Genomic DNA, 13,640 nt, shown 5'->3' on the forward strand with positions numbered 1-13,640 from the left:
TGTTTTTGTGTTAACTTCAGTTGCCAAGCGTTCGTTGCTCCTGTGACTCTGCGTGGACTTCCCAAAAAAAACCTGTCGATCACACAGTTTGTGTGTGACCGTGACATTGAGTTTTTTTTAAGGGTTTCTTGAACTTGGGAAATATGAATGCACCACTACTTCCTGCATGTCACAAGATTGTCACCAAAGCAGGGTCACGGCGATCATTTGTCCAAAAATCCCCTGCACAACTCTCGGACAGGTTCCTCAAATTCATTCAGGATCTTTAAGATATCTGAATGTAAACTGTGATCACTGTCTCTCAAACTTAATGTCATAACCTGGTGATTCATGTTTTGTGTTTGACCTCTCCTTGGGCCACAGTTTGAGCTCTTACTGCATATTCAATGTTGATCTTGTGTCTTGTATCGTCTCTTATATATTTGCGGTTGATGTTTGTGTACCCACCCAAAGATTGCATTGCAAATGAGCCCAAACTTTAAAGACTTTGATGGATGGTATCAGACTACATGCATATTCGTCCATATTCAAATTAACATGACACATGCAAATATACAAAGTATGCATCGGCTTCAGTTTTGCAAAGAGAATAAAGTGCAGCACAGCTTCAGAACCCAGAATGAGATCATTTAAACATGTCTAATTGGTGTTTTTCATCACTTTAAGTCCAAATAAGGTCCTGTTTAGACTCAGGTATGTCCATGATTACAGTCCGTACTCATGATCTCCTCACTTGAAGTGAGTAAGGTTTCGGTTAGGTTTCATTTTGACTCTTGGGTTGTGTCACTGCAGCTGCCTCTGTGGTGGAGCCCGACAGCTGAGAGCGGATCAAGCCTCTGAAAAGCTGGATGACAACATGCAGCCTAAATAAAGGGCACATCATGAGTAATTGAGATTGCACAACAAGTTTGAGACCACTTGTGTGAAGTGTTGGCTGTCATCTCAGATCCACTGAAGCCTATATTTAGACGGGAGAGGGTTTGCTGTCTCCTCTGTGATACTTTTTTGATTTACATTAAGCTCACAGAGCAGATGGAGTTTAGTGTTAGACATAAAGCAGACCCAGAGAGGGAGGAGGTCGGGTTTTATGAGCTTTAGGGGGGCACACAAGGAGAGACGATGTCAACATGCTCTGCATCAGTCTGATAATTTGATATAAACCACGTCTGGCAAAGCTGCAGTGTGCCAGTCTAATTCAATAAAACACTCAAACTATATTAACAGATTCTATTTATACATGCAGAATCTGCAGGCAGGGAGGGGGGGCAGTTTTTAATGTTGGAGGCATTTTGGTTTCTGTTTACGAATACAATCATGCTCCCATCAGTGGTCATTTGATGACAGTTAGCGTTGATTGATCTCTATAATCAGATATCAACATGCAGCTGCTGTTACTCTGCTCTTGTCCTTAAACTCTCGCTTCTCAAGTTGCTCTTAAACTAAAGCAATGCATGGAAAAGGAAGCTTGACAGGTTGTACTTCTGGTCCAAATGCTTGCAACTCTTGAAGACCTGAAAAGTTGACCGTCACTCCAAAAGGCTTTGTCGATGCACTGTTAAAATGAAAAAGCTGTGAAAACAAACAAAAAAATTTCAAGGCAACAGTCTGCACTAGATTTTTGAGTTTTGAGGCTAACTAGAAATCTTACATTTGAGCCAACTGGTTAGTTTTTGTTGAGATAACTTATCATTCATATGTAGTGTAACTTCAAGTGTTGATTAGAAGTGAAAGTTGTGCCAACTTATTATTGTTTGTTCAGAGAATGTCCCTTTGTTACTGCATGTTACTGCACCGTTTTCACACTTGCAAGGTAGCTAGCTAATGTTCAAGGTGGCTAACTGTTGTTTATGACCACGCCTTATTAAACTAACTAACTAAACAAATTAATAATAATAATAATACATTTTATTTTGGGCGCCTTTCAGATCACCCAAGGTCACCTTACAGATCAAGATAAGATAAGATAAGATATTACTTTATTGATCCCCGGGGGGGAAATTCAGTTGTTACAGCAACCCAGACATAAGTACAATCAAGAAAGAAGTTTCAATAAGTACAAAATAAGTACAATAAGTACAAAATAAGATAAAAAAAAATAAAAGATAAGTAAAAAATAAAAATAAAAATAAAACAAAAAAAAATAAAAACAAAATAACAGGGGGGTCAGTGGTCAGCATGGTGCAGTCTGTGGCCTCCATTACTGTTCAACAGTCTGATGGCGGTGGGCACAAAGGAGCGCCTGAAGCGTTCAGTCTTGCACCGTGGTGGAATGATGCGCTGACTGAACGAGCTCCCCGTCAGCCACAGCTCATCATGGAGAGGGTGAGAGGGGTTATCAAGGATGGCTCGCAGTTTGTCCATCAACCTCCTCTCAGCCACTGACTCCAGACTGTCCAGTTCTAGGCCAACCACAGAGCGGGCCTTCTTTACCAGCTTGTTGAGCTTGCTGGCCTCACCCGTCTTGATACCTCCATCATCATAAAAGCATACATCATTAAAACATCATAAAAACAAACAAACAAACAAACAAAAAGTAATAAATAAAAACTAAAAACTAGTGAGGTGCAGAGAGTCCAGTTTAGAGTGAATATGCCAGTTTGAACAGGTGAGTTTTGAGTTGGGATTTGAATGATGTTTTGGAGTCCCACTGTCTTATGTGTGGGGGGAGGGAGTTCCAGAGTCTGGGTGCTGAGCAGCTGAAGGCTCGGGCACCCATGGTACTGAGGCGTGATGGTGGGATGGTTAATAGTCCAGCAGAGGTTGAGCGGAGGGAGCGGGAGGGAGTGTATTCATGAAGGAGGTCGCGGGGGTAAGTGGGGGCCAGGTTATGAAGAGCTTTGTAGGTGAGGAGAAGGTTTTTGTAGTGGATGCGGTGTTGGACAGGGAGCCAGTGAAGTTGGATGAGAACAGGAGTGATGTGGTTAGATGATTTGGTGCGGGTGATGATCCGGGCGGCCGAGTTCTGAATGATTTGCAGTCTGTTGATGAGTTTGGTGGGGAGTCCGGTGAGGAGGGCGTTGCAGTAATCGATACGGGAAGTGACAAATGAGTGAACCAGGATTTCGGTGCTGGATTGGGACAGTGAGGGGCGGAGTCTGGAGATGTCGCGGAGGTGGAAGAATGCAGTCCGGGTGATGTTTTGAATGTGTGGTGCGAATGAGAGGGTGCTGTCCAGAATGACGCCGAGGCTCTTCACTTGAGGGGAGAAGGGTACAGGGAATCCGTCGATGATGATGGGTGGGGCCGGGGTGTGTTGAGATTTGGTGAGGGTGGATTTGGAGCCGATGAGCAGGGCCTCGGTTTTATTCCCATCGAGTTTCAGAAAGTTCCTGCTCATCCAGCTCCGGATGTCAACTCACCAACTGACCAACTGTAAAGCTAGAGTTTCAATACAATACTCAAACAAAACACTCACCTTTAGGGCGAACAAATCCACACAGGACAGGAGAGATGGCGCCACATGTGGGGGATTGAAAGTGTGGAACACCCCTGCAGATTTGAGGTGGAGACCCCGTTCTTTGCCTGAAGCGTACTCAAACAATTTAGCCGAGCCTCAAACCCAGAATTTTAAGTTTTGTCAACCTAACTTATGAAATGAGACCAACTTTACCAACTTAATACAGGTAGTTGAGATAACTACTTTGATGGAGTTTGCAACAATTTTAAGTTTTCATTTTTACAGTGTGGTAGATGGTAGGAGATGGGTCAGAGACTGCAAGTCTGAACAGCCTGTCTAGCCTTTCTAGTTTTACTTGTTGAGCTTAATCAGCATGCTAACAGGCTAACAATAGGGAAAATGACTCAGAGTAATGCTGGATATTGCAGTCTGGTCTGTTGCAGGTTGCAGTGGACAGGTATATCGCATATAGCCATGCTCTAAAGCTTCCTTTCCATTTATTGTACACTTAATGGGACCAAAACTCATGAAATGAACATCATGTTGCATTTAAACAACTCAAAACTAGAAATGCAGACCTTAAACTCCATAACCAAAACTGAAGATTAGACTCTTTTCCCAAGACACCCCCAAGAGGGTCCCCCATTTATCACAGTCTGCAGTCTGCAGCCATGTTGTCATGGTGCCATTGTGCACCAACGATGTCCCTGCAACAACTACATCTGATGTATAAATATGTTATGGTCTGTTGGAAAGCAACAGCAACCTCTGCAGTCTCAACCCTTAGTGTTACTTACTGAGTTATATCAGCATGCTAACAGGATGCAAAAGCAAAAAAGAGCTCAGAATAAAGCCAGATATCATAGTTTGGACTGTTGCAGGTTGCAGTTGACTTCATCGCACACTAAATTGGACCATAACTCATCATGTTGCATTGAAATAACTCAAATCTAGCAATGGAGATCTTCAACTCCTTAGCCAAAACTGAAGATTAGACTCTTTTCCCAAGAGACTTATAATGAATAAGGAAGATTTTCCAATGGAAACCAAGAGGAACCTCATTTATCACAGTCTGCAGTCTGCAGTCATGGTGTCATTGTGCACAGCACCTTGTTGTTGATGATGGATATTTTAGCTTTAGTACCACTGACCAGCTGACCAACGATGTCCCGACAACATCTGATGTATAAATATGTTATGGTCTGTTGGAAAGCAACAGCAACCTCTGCAAGAGCAAACATTCCAGTCTGCACAGTCCTGGATCAACCCCATGTTTGTGTGATGAGTGTTTTAACTTTGCATGGCACAATGTCCTCAGGGAGGCACCGTGTCCTCAGGTAGGCATCAGGCTGCATGCAGGACTATAAGGAAAGAAGTGAACTCATGATGTCTGAGTGTATACTTTATACCGGATACAGTCTGAAGTGTTATTTGCATTGATGCCTCCACGTGTAAACTCTGGATGTTTTATAACACTTGTTTGTGCATGTTTGTTTGGACTGCTCATGGTTTGCTCTAAGTCTAATGTTAGGGCTAATTCTTCACACCATTAGATTGCTGCCCACACACACACACACCTTCCTGCACACACACACATACCTTCCTGCACACACCCTCAGAGCAATCATTAGGATAACATTTCAAACATAGCCACGCCAAGTGTAATTTGGCTCTGGTACAGAACACTATAGCTGTAAACACAGGAGGAGCGATGGCTGTATTGATTCTTAGTCATATGTGTGCAGCACACCCTCTCCATTCGGAGCAGCTGCCAAAACAAAAAAAAAATCCTCCTTCACCTTCATGCTGTGTGCAGTTCCAGCAGAACCCGGATGTTTAAAAGGCTGATCGGCTTGATAAGTGATTGGCAGCAGAGCTGTGGGAGTTTTACTCTGTGGTTTCACTAAATAGGTGCCAGTATTTCTAGAGAAAACACACCTCAGATCTTATCAAAGGTTTACAGCCGTGGGTGAATTATTTATCTCCAACTGTTAGAGTATTGAGGGTAATTCCTGTATTTTGAAACTGGGCCTTGTTTTCAACTGTAAGAGTCTGAGTTCCTGAAAGCTGTGTTTAGATCGCCACAGGCTGGAATGGATGCAATGCAGGTCTTAATCCACATCTGTGTGCAACCTCTAGAAGTGCTTGTTGTAGTGCAACTCTTGTTTTGTGTCTTGCAACATTGCAGAAAGGTTCCCTGAAGAAACTGCCTTTAAAATGAGGAATGATGAACTTTTCGTAACCAGAAGCACATGATGCATCATTCTCCTCAAACTCACCAGACTTCATTGACAAAAGCTGTAAAGAGGCGGGGTTGGAGCCTCCTAGACCCCCGTACAGTGTGTGCTGATAGAGAGATGAGCGACATAGACTGAAGCTGTTTTTTGAACCAGGCTGTAAACATGTTTATTTCTACTGTAAAGATCGTCTTCTTTGAATGGGTGTGTATGTGGTATCCGGTGTTTCTGCAGCCAGACTCTAGTGGACACTCAAGGAACTGCAGTTTATAACACTTCTACATGGGTTTCATATTTCAAGACCAGAGGTTGCCACTTGATCTTAATCACCTTCTGTGTGTGACCTCTAGAAGAGCTTGTTGTATTGCAATTCTCATTTTGTGACTTGCAACATTGCAGAAAGGTTCCCTAAAGAAACTGACTTTTTAAAAAGGGAATGATGAACTTTTCATAACCAGAAGCACATGATGCATAATTCCCCTCAAACTCACCAGACTTCATTGACAAAATCTGTAATTCTACTGCAGAGGACATGAAAGTTTCTGGTCTACTGCTGCCTCTAACATCAGTTCCTCATGTTGTTATTCTTGACACAGGTATTGTGTTGAAACCATACACTGTATAAATAATGGATGTAGTATCTGTGACGTCCGCCATCTGTTCCTGAGCGCTGTTTTGAAGCCAATCGTCGGCTGCAGCCATATTGGAAATGCTGAACTCAACCAAACTTAGTGTGAGGTAAAGGGGTGAGGTTTGAGGCTCCTAGCCCCCCGTACAGTGTGTGCTGATAGAGAAACTAGTGACATAGACTGAAGCTGTTTTTTGAACCAGGCTGTAAACATGTTTATTTCTACTGTAAAGATCGTCTTTTTTGAATGGGTGTGTATGTGGTTTCCGGTGTTTCTGCAGCCAGCCTCTAGTGGATGCTCGATGAACTGCAGTTTATAACACTTCTACATGGGCTTCATATTTCAAGACCAGAGGTTGCCGCTTGGTCTTAATCACCTTCTGTGTGCGACCTCTAGAAGTGCTTGTTGTATTGCAATTCTTATTTTGTGTCTTGCAACATTACAGAAAGGTTCCCTAAAGAAACTGACTTTTTAAAAAGGGAATGATGAACTTTTCATAACCAGAAGCACATGATGCATCACTCTCCTCAAACTCACCAGACTTCATTGACAAAATCTGTAATTTTACTGCAGAGGACATGAAAGCTGCTGCCTCTAACGTCAGTTCCTCATGTTGTTATTTGTTACACAATTTGCAAACCAGGAGCCTGTGTTCTGTTAAAGAACTCAATTTGGTATGAAAAGCTCAGATGTGTGCCAGTATAATTATATTTTGTATTTTGTATTTTTTATGTATTATTATTATTATTATTATTTATTTATTTATTTATTTATTTATTTATTTATCTATTTATTTATTCATTTATTTATTTATTTATCTATTTATTTATTTATTTATTTATCTATTAATTAATTAATTAATTTATTTATTCATTTATTAATTTATTAATTTATTCATTTATTTATTTATGTATTATTATATTTTTTTTATATAATTTTATTTATTGTAAGTTTCATCTGGAATTTTCTGAAAATGTACTCTCACAATTTAAGCAATACTCCTATTTATTTATTTATTTATTTACATTTTCTGTATGTGTTTTCTGTGTTTAATAATCTGCCAATATTTGGGGTGTTTTCTGTATGTTTTGATACATTTTGTGAATACCCTGTAAAACATGAAAATCAATAAGACATATGTTTACAAAGAAAGAACTTTATTCGTCAATGGGGTCTGGTATCTTTGAAGAGAGCAATGCAACAACCGTTCAGCTCAAAATAAAGGATTTCATCTTGTAAAATGATTTATTTCTGGAGGGATCTTTCTGTGTCTTTGTCAAACACTTAGAATAAAAACCACAGCCTGTCAGAAACAAACACTTCATGATAATCAAGAACAGTTTCCCAAAATTAAAGCGCCTTAAAGCTCAAAGCTGATGCAACTTACAAGAACACTTTGTTTGCTCTTCATTCTGAGTCATTTATTCATGTAATTGGAGTCATTTAGTCACTTAAATACCAAAGTAGGACCTGGGTTTCCAAAAATGATCCTCTAAAGATATAACTGAGCCTATAATGAAGGATTCATAAGTTGCCAAAACAGTCAGAACTTCCCAGAGTTTAACCTCCAGTCCATTTAACACTGAAGTCATTTAACAGTGAAGCAGTGAGCTCAGTCATTAGCTGAGCTCCTCCAACATAATGATGATAGTTTAGTTCAGAGTGTTTACTGAAGACTGATGTCATTGTTTTCTGTGTTTCTTCAGTTGCTGTGACGTCATGTGAGAACCGGCGGCACTCCCTTCTGAAGTAAAACGTCTGATTGGAGGGAAGATCATCATCCTTTAAAGACTGTCACCGTCCTGATCCGCTGCACCTTCAGTTACTTCATCCTCCAGCAGCGTCTGATTAAACATGTCTGTCTCTTTATGTTTCATGAGTGGGTGTGAAAACCTCTGGGTGGATTTGTACATAAATAGTTAAACCAACACTTTCAGTATTGTACACTAATATTTATATAGACGTGTTTATGCTCATTTGCATTTTGAAGTATCCTTGAAACAATAACCTGGAAGCATTTTTTTTTCTTGTTGTGTACGGATGATGATTTAGGCATTGTGAAAGAAAATTAGTGTTTGATATTTCATGCCTAAAACACTGAATTCTCATAATTTAAGTCCCTTTTTTTTTTTACATTAATAACTTGAAACATTTACTTCCATCTGACGTCATTTAAAGGTGACATATCACGCTTTTTTCATCAATATATATTGGTCTAAGAGGTCCCCAAAACATGTCTTTAAAGTTTATGCTCAAAAAAACACTTTGAAATCAGATTTTGGTCTGCCTGAAAAACCCTCTTCTTCAGTCCTCCTCAGAACACTCTGTTTTCTCTCTGACCACGCCCCCTCAGGAAGTGGATGTGCCTCGGCTGTCCAGCACGTTGATCTAATGTTTACATGTTGGCTGAATATACACGGCTGCTCACAGATCGCTTTACTTCAACCCTCTGAATCTGATCCAGAATCTGATCCTGACGGAGAGGCGCCTGCAGCAGGACCTTTCTGAAGGATTGGTCACAGATTTAGTGTTTCTTGTTGTTTTATTTGTCAGTATGTCGACGTGTGTCTTGGTACACAGCTACAGCTACAGCTATGAACATGTAGCTATGTGGCTATGCTAGTTAGCGCTAGCACTTAACCATGACAAATAAAAATGATCCACTAGATCTTCAAATCTGCAGACGTGTGGAGTAAAACCGACCTCTGCCAGAAAGGCAGCAGGACCTTTCTGAAGGATTGGTCACAGATTTAGTGTTTCTTGTTGTTTTATTTGTCAGTATGTCGACGTGTGTCTTGTTACACAGCTACAGCTACGAACATGTAGCTATGTAGTTATGCTAACTAGCGCTAGCACTTATCCATGATAAATAAAAAATAAATAAAAATCATCCACTAGATCTTCAAATCTGCAGACGTGGGGAGTTAAACCGACCTTTGTGTTTATTAAGACAGCCTACAACTAGCATGCCTCCCTCCTAAGCTCCTTGTTAGCACACATTTGTGCAGGGAATGAAAAACAGAGGAGGGGTTGAGTTGTATTTTATACAGTCTATGGGCTGAACAAGCTCCGAGCTCTGACTCCGTGACAGACCGGATATTGTTGTTACGTAACAAAAACACTGAAGTCTGAAACGGCTCGTTTTACACACATTTACAGAAAGGTGGAGAAATCAGAACAGGGGCAGAATGGATTCTTTTCATTCTCGGGGGGTTTGTAGACAGGGACACATATTTCAGGTAGAGAACCATTAAAAAGTCAATTTTGCATGATATGTCACCTTTAAACATTTTTTCTTTTGTGAAATCTGCATTTATTTTATTTCTTCCTTCATCCTGCTTCTCCTGAAAATGTATATTCTTTCTTTATTTCCTCAGAATGAAGAGAAAGCTAATTATTTTCCTACATGAGAACACATTTATTTATTTTTTAAAATATTTTTATAACAGAATTGTTGATTAAAATTTTTTGATTTGCAAATAACTCCAGATTTTTTCCGTTTTAATCCTCAAGCATCTTCCTTAGCACAAGTTTTTATTTTAATAAACTATTCCCAAATATTTTTTTAAACATACACTACCAGTCAAAGTTTGGAAACAACTTCTCATTCAACGGTTTTGTATTTATTTGAATTATTTTCAACATTGTAGATTAATACTGAAGACATCAAAACTATGAAATAATCTGGTTTTGCCATAATCTGGATTACAACAGCAGTCAAATAGGGCTATCCATTGTGTACTAACCCTACCTCTGAACAACACAACTGATGGTCTCAAACACATTAAGAAGGCAAGTCATTCTACAAATGAACTCTTGACAAGGCTCATGTTAATTAGAAACCATTCCAGGAGACCACTTCATGAAGCAGACTGAGAGAATACCAAGAGTGTGCAAAGCTGTCATGAAGGAAAAAAGGGGGCTACTTTACAGAATCTGAAATATAAAACATATTCTGCTTTGTTTAACACTTTTTAAAAAATTAAATAATTCCATATATGTTCTTTCATAGTTTTAATGTCTTTGGTATTAATCTAGTGTTTACAATATATTAAAATAAATACAAACCCTTGAATGAGAAGGTGTTTCCAAACTTTTGACTGGTAGTGTATGTATTAGAATTATAAGAGTAACTATCATATTGTACATTCTTTTAAATCTTCCTGCCCTGGGACCACAGATGAAAATTAGCTTATAGCTAACTCTGGCTTGACAGTTTTTGTTTTGCATGGTCCCTGTCAAATAAACTAATAAATAAACTAACAAATAAATAAAAACTCTAATTCCTTGAATCATATCTTGTATATTTTTTTCCTTTGTTTTTATCTTTGCATTTTCCTGAAGCTAATTGTTCTCTTCCTGATTTTGTATCTCTGGATGTCTGAGTTATTTAATTTTTGCACCGTGTTTAGTTGATATAAAATACAAGCTGACAGTATGACTCAAAATGAAGATGATGATCCAGTCTTTAATAAGCATTTGAAGCTGCTATCACTACATAGGAATAACTTTCTGTTTGCACTTTTGAACTCTTGAATGTTTTTATTTTGAACCTTACAGACGACACCGAGCATGTGCAGCATTTTTGTTGCTGATGTGAAATGTTTTGTTTACTTACTGAGAAAGAAAGAAACTGGTTCAGTGTTTGTGGATGAGTATTGCACGATGCAATCCCATGTTTTTGATTTCCAGTATTAAATATACCTCTTAACGTTTGGTTTACGGACTGTGCCTTTAATTCCACATGTGTGTAGGTGGATGTCTCATTTTGGAATAAAAAACTCCTCAGCTCTTTGTTCTCGTTCGTGTTTCCTTACACATGCAAATGAGGTTTTATCCTGACTTCAACGCCATCCTCCATGTTTTCACTCCTTTAAATCCGCTCTACGTCCTCCAGCTATGATTTCAGAATCAGACATGTTCCCTTAAAAAGCTTTTCAATTGCTCTAAATGCTTTTCAATAGAACCACAGGCCTGTGGGCGGGCGGGCGGGCAGGCGTGTGTTTCCCCCCCCCCCTCTCTACAGTTGTTGGATGTCTCTGGGGAGTCTGCTGGATTATGGAGGGGATTTCTGCAGGATTTCAGTGTTTTTTTTAAAACCACTGAAGAGCTCTCCTGTTGCGTCAACCAATCACACGGCTCGCAGACCTGACGTACCCTTAAGTGCTGTTTGAATGCATTTTTAACAGCAGACATCTCCGCCTGTAAGCTGTATATAATGGAGCATTGCATCATGAGGTTGGTTGGAGAATGTCTGTGAGGGTATAAGCCTTTTTTATTACAGCATTGACCTACTTTATTTTATCTAAAGGAGCAGCGTTACACAACCTATGGGGCTCTTTGTCTGCGAGGAGGGTTCCTTCAGGAGGCAGGCGAAGCCACCAGCTGATGACGATATGATAGGATGGACTTTGAGTGGAGAGATAGAAGGATGCATGTTAGAAGCATGATGGAAAAGTCAGACAGCAGAGAAGATAAAAACACTCAAAGGGGAGGATTAACTTTTAGATAAAACAAAGGAATATGAAGAAGGAAGTATTTTAATGCAGTCTCAAACATGCTGATGCTAAGGTGTTACAACTGTTTGCAGATGATCACAGTTTCAGTCCATCATGTGCTGCATTCATAAAAAGACTACATTCAATTCAAAAAGTTAATCTACAGTATTTTAATTGCATCAGTCACATCACTACATTAAACATAAGGCCAAATGAGGGGCGATTTGCAGCTACTCTATTAAGACTTTGACTCTGCAGCCAGTTTATCTCAATGTATGGTGAGTTCTTAATACAGATTTTTATAAGTTGGAGTTTGGGTAGAATTTGACACAGTCCACTTCAGAGAGATGTCCGGCGAAGAGCAGCAGCGAGAAAACGTCCAGAGGCGAGACGTGCGGTCATGAGAGATGCTGGCGAAGAAGTAAAGGCTGCAGGGGCTGACGTCCACATCCCACACCGGGTACACGTGACCCTGATACAGCACCGTGTTGGTGAAGCTGCCCAGGTCCCAGTAGCATTTTAGCATTTTATTTTTTGCCTTTATTCTTTTAGCTTGAAGAGAGACAAGAAATATGGGGAGCGGAGAGTGTGGGAAGACATGCAGGAAATGGTCGACCGGTCGAGAATTGAACCGGCGACCCCTGCAACGAGGACTGTAAGGCAAGGCAAGGCAAGGCAGCTTTATTTGTATAGTGCATTTCATACACGAGGGCAACTCAATGTGCTTCACATTAAAACATTAGAAGCATTGGAAACATTCAGACAGGTATAAAAGAACACAATAAAAATGACAAATATAATAAAACAGAAAAGGAAAATTAGAAATATGTTAAAAATTACATTAAATTTTAATTTAAAGTGAGTTAAAATGAGCTAAGATAGGAAGGCAGTGGCAAATAAAAAAGTCTTAATCTTTGATTTAAAAGAGGTGAGAGTTGGAGCAGACCTGCAGCTTTCAGGGAGTGTGTTCCAGATATGTGGAGCATAATGACTAAACGCTGCTTCACCATGTTCCCTTCTGACTCTAGGGACTGAAAGCAGACCAGGACCTGATGACCTCAGAGGTCCAGGTGGTTCATAAAGTAGTAGCAGATCAGCCTAAACCATTCAGTGCTTTATAAACCATCAGCAGGATTTTAAAGTCTATTCTCTGACAGACAGGAAGCCAGTGTAGGGATCTAAGAACTGGACTGATGTGGTCTACTTTGTTGGTCCTTGTTAGGACTCGAGCAGCAGCATTCTGTATGAGCTGCAGCCGTCTGATGGACTTTTTAGGGAGTCCTGTTTTTAGGGAGTCCTGTAAAGACCCCGTTACAGTAGTCTGTAGCCTTTTCATGTGGGGGCGCTTGGACCGCTAGGCCACCTGCGCCCCCCCCCCCAGTAGCATTTCTTTAAATGTGTATTTATGTTTTGCACAATTAAAATCAGAGTTATTAAAAAGATCTGAGACACTCAGAGGATGATGGTGCTAATGGCTGAAATGTGTAGGTGTTTGTTTGTGTGTGTGTGTGTGTTAATTAGTGAGTGTCTCAGATGTTTTCAGTAACTTTAAGCTCGGGTCCCGACCTCAGATGGTCTAAACGCAGACTCTCTCAGTGACATCACTCATTGGTTTCTGAAGAGGGGTTTTGAAGCCAAATGATGACTATCCTCGTATTAGTCATCCTAGAAACAGGTAGAGGTGTGGAGCTGATAACTCTGAAAGCCAAATTCCACCTGATTCGTGTCCGATCTGTCTCTGATCCGTCACGGCATCAGATCTGATAGGTTTCTACTCTAGTCCATGTGTTAACTTCCACTGGATCCACTCTGTTGCATTCCGGCTGTGTCTCTGATCCGGCAGGTCAGAGCCCTCCGGATCAGATATACAAGACTTTTT

At 40.2% G+C, this 13,640-nt stretch overlaps 1 long non-coding RNA gene across 1 annotated transcript in view; it reads left to right on the forward strand.

The window, feature by feature from the left end:
* LOC117823299 overlaps positions 1-8,191 on the forward strand; it is a 48,040-nt gene extending 39,849 nt beyond the window's left edge. Inside the window, exon 2 of the long non-coding RNA XR_004633361.1 lies at positions 7,970-8,191. This is a non-coding gene — a long non-coding RNA (uncharacterized LOC117823299). The remainder of the gene's footprint in view (positions 1-7,969) is intronic.
* The last annotated feature ends 5,449 nt before the right edge of the window (positions 8,192-13,640 follow it).

This window comes from Notolabrus celidotus, chromosome 12 (assembly GCF_009762535.1).
Source record: "Notolabrus celidotus isolate fNotCel1 chromosome 12, fNotCel1.pri, whole genome shotgun sequence".
Classification (NCBI taxonomy): Eukaryota; Metazoa; Chordata; class Actinopteri; order Labriformes; family Labridae; genus Notolabrus; species Notolabrus celidotus.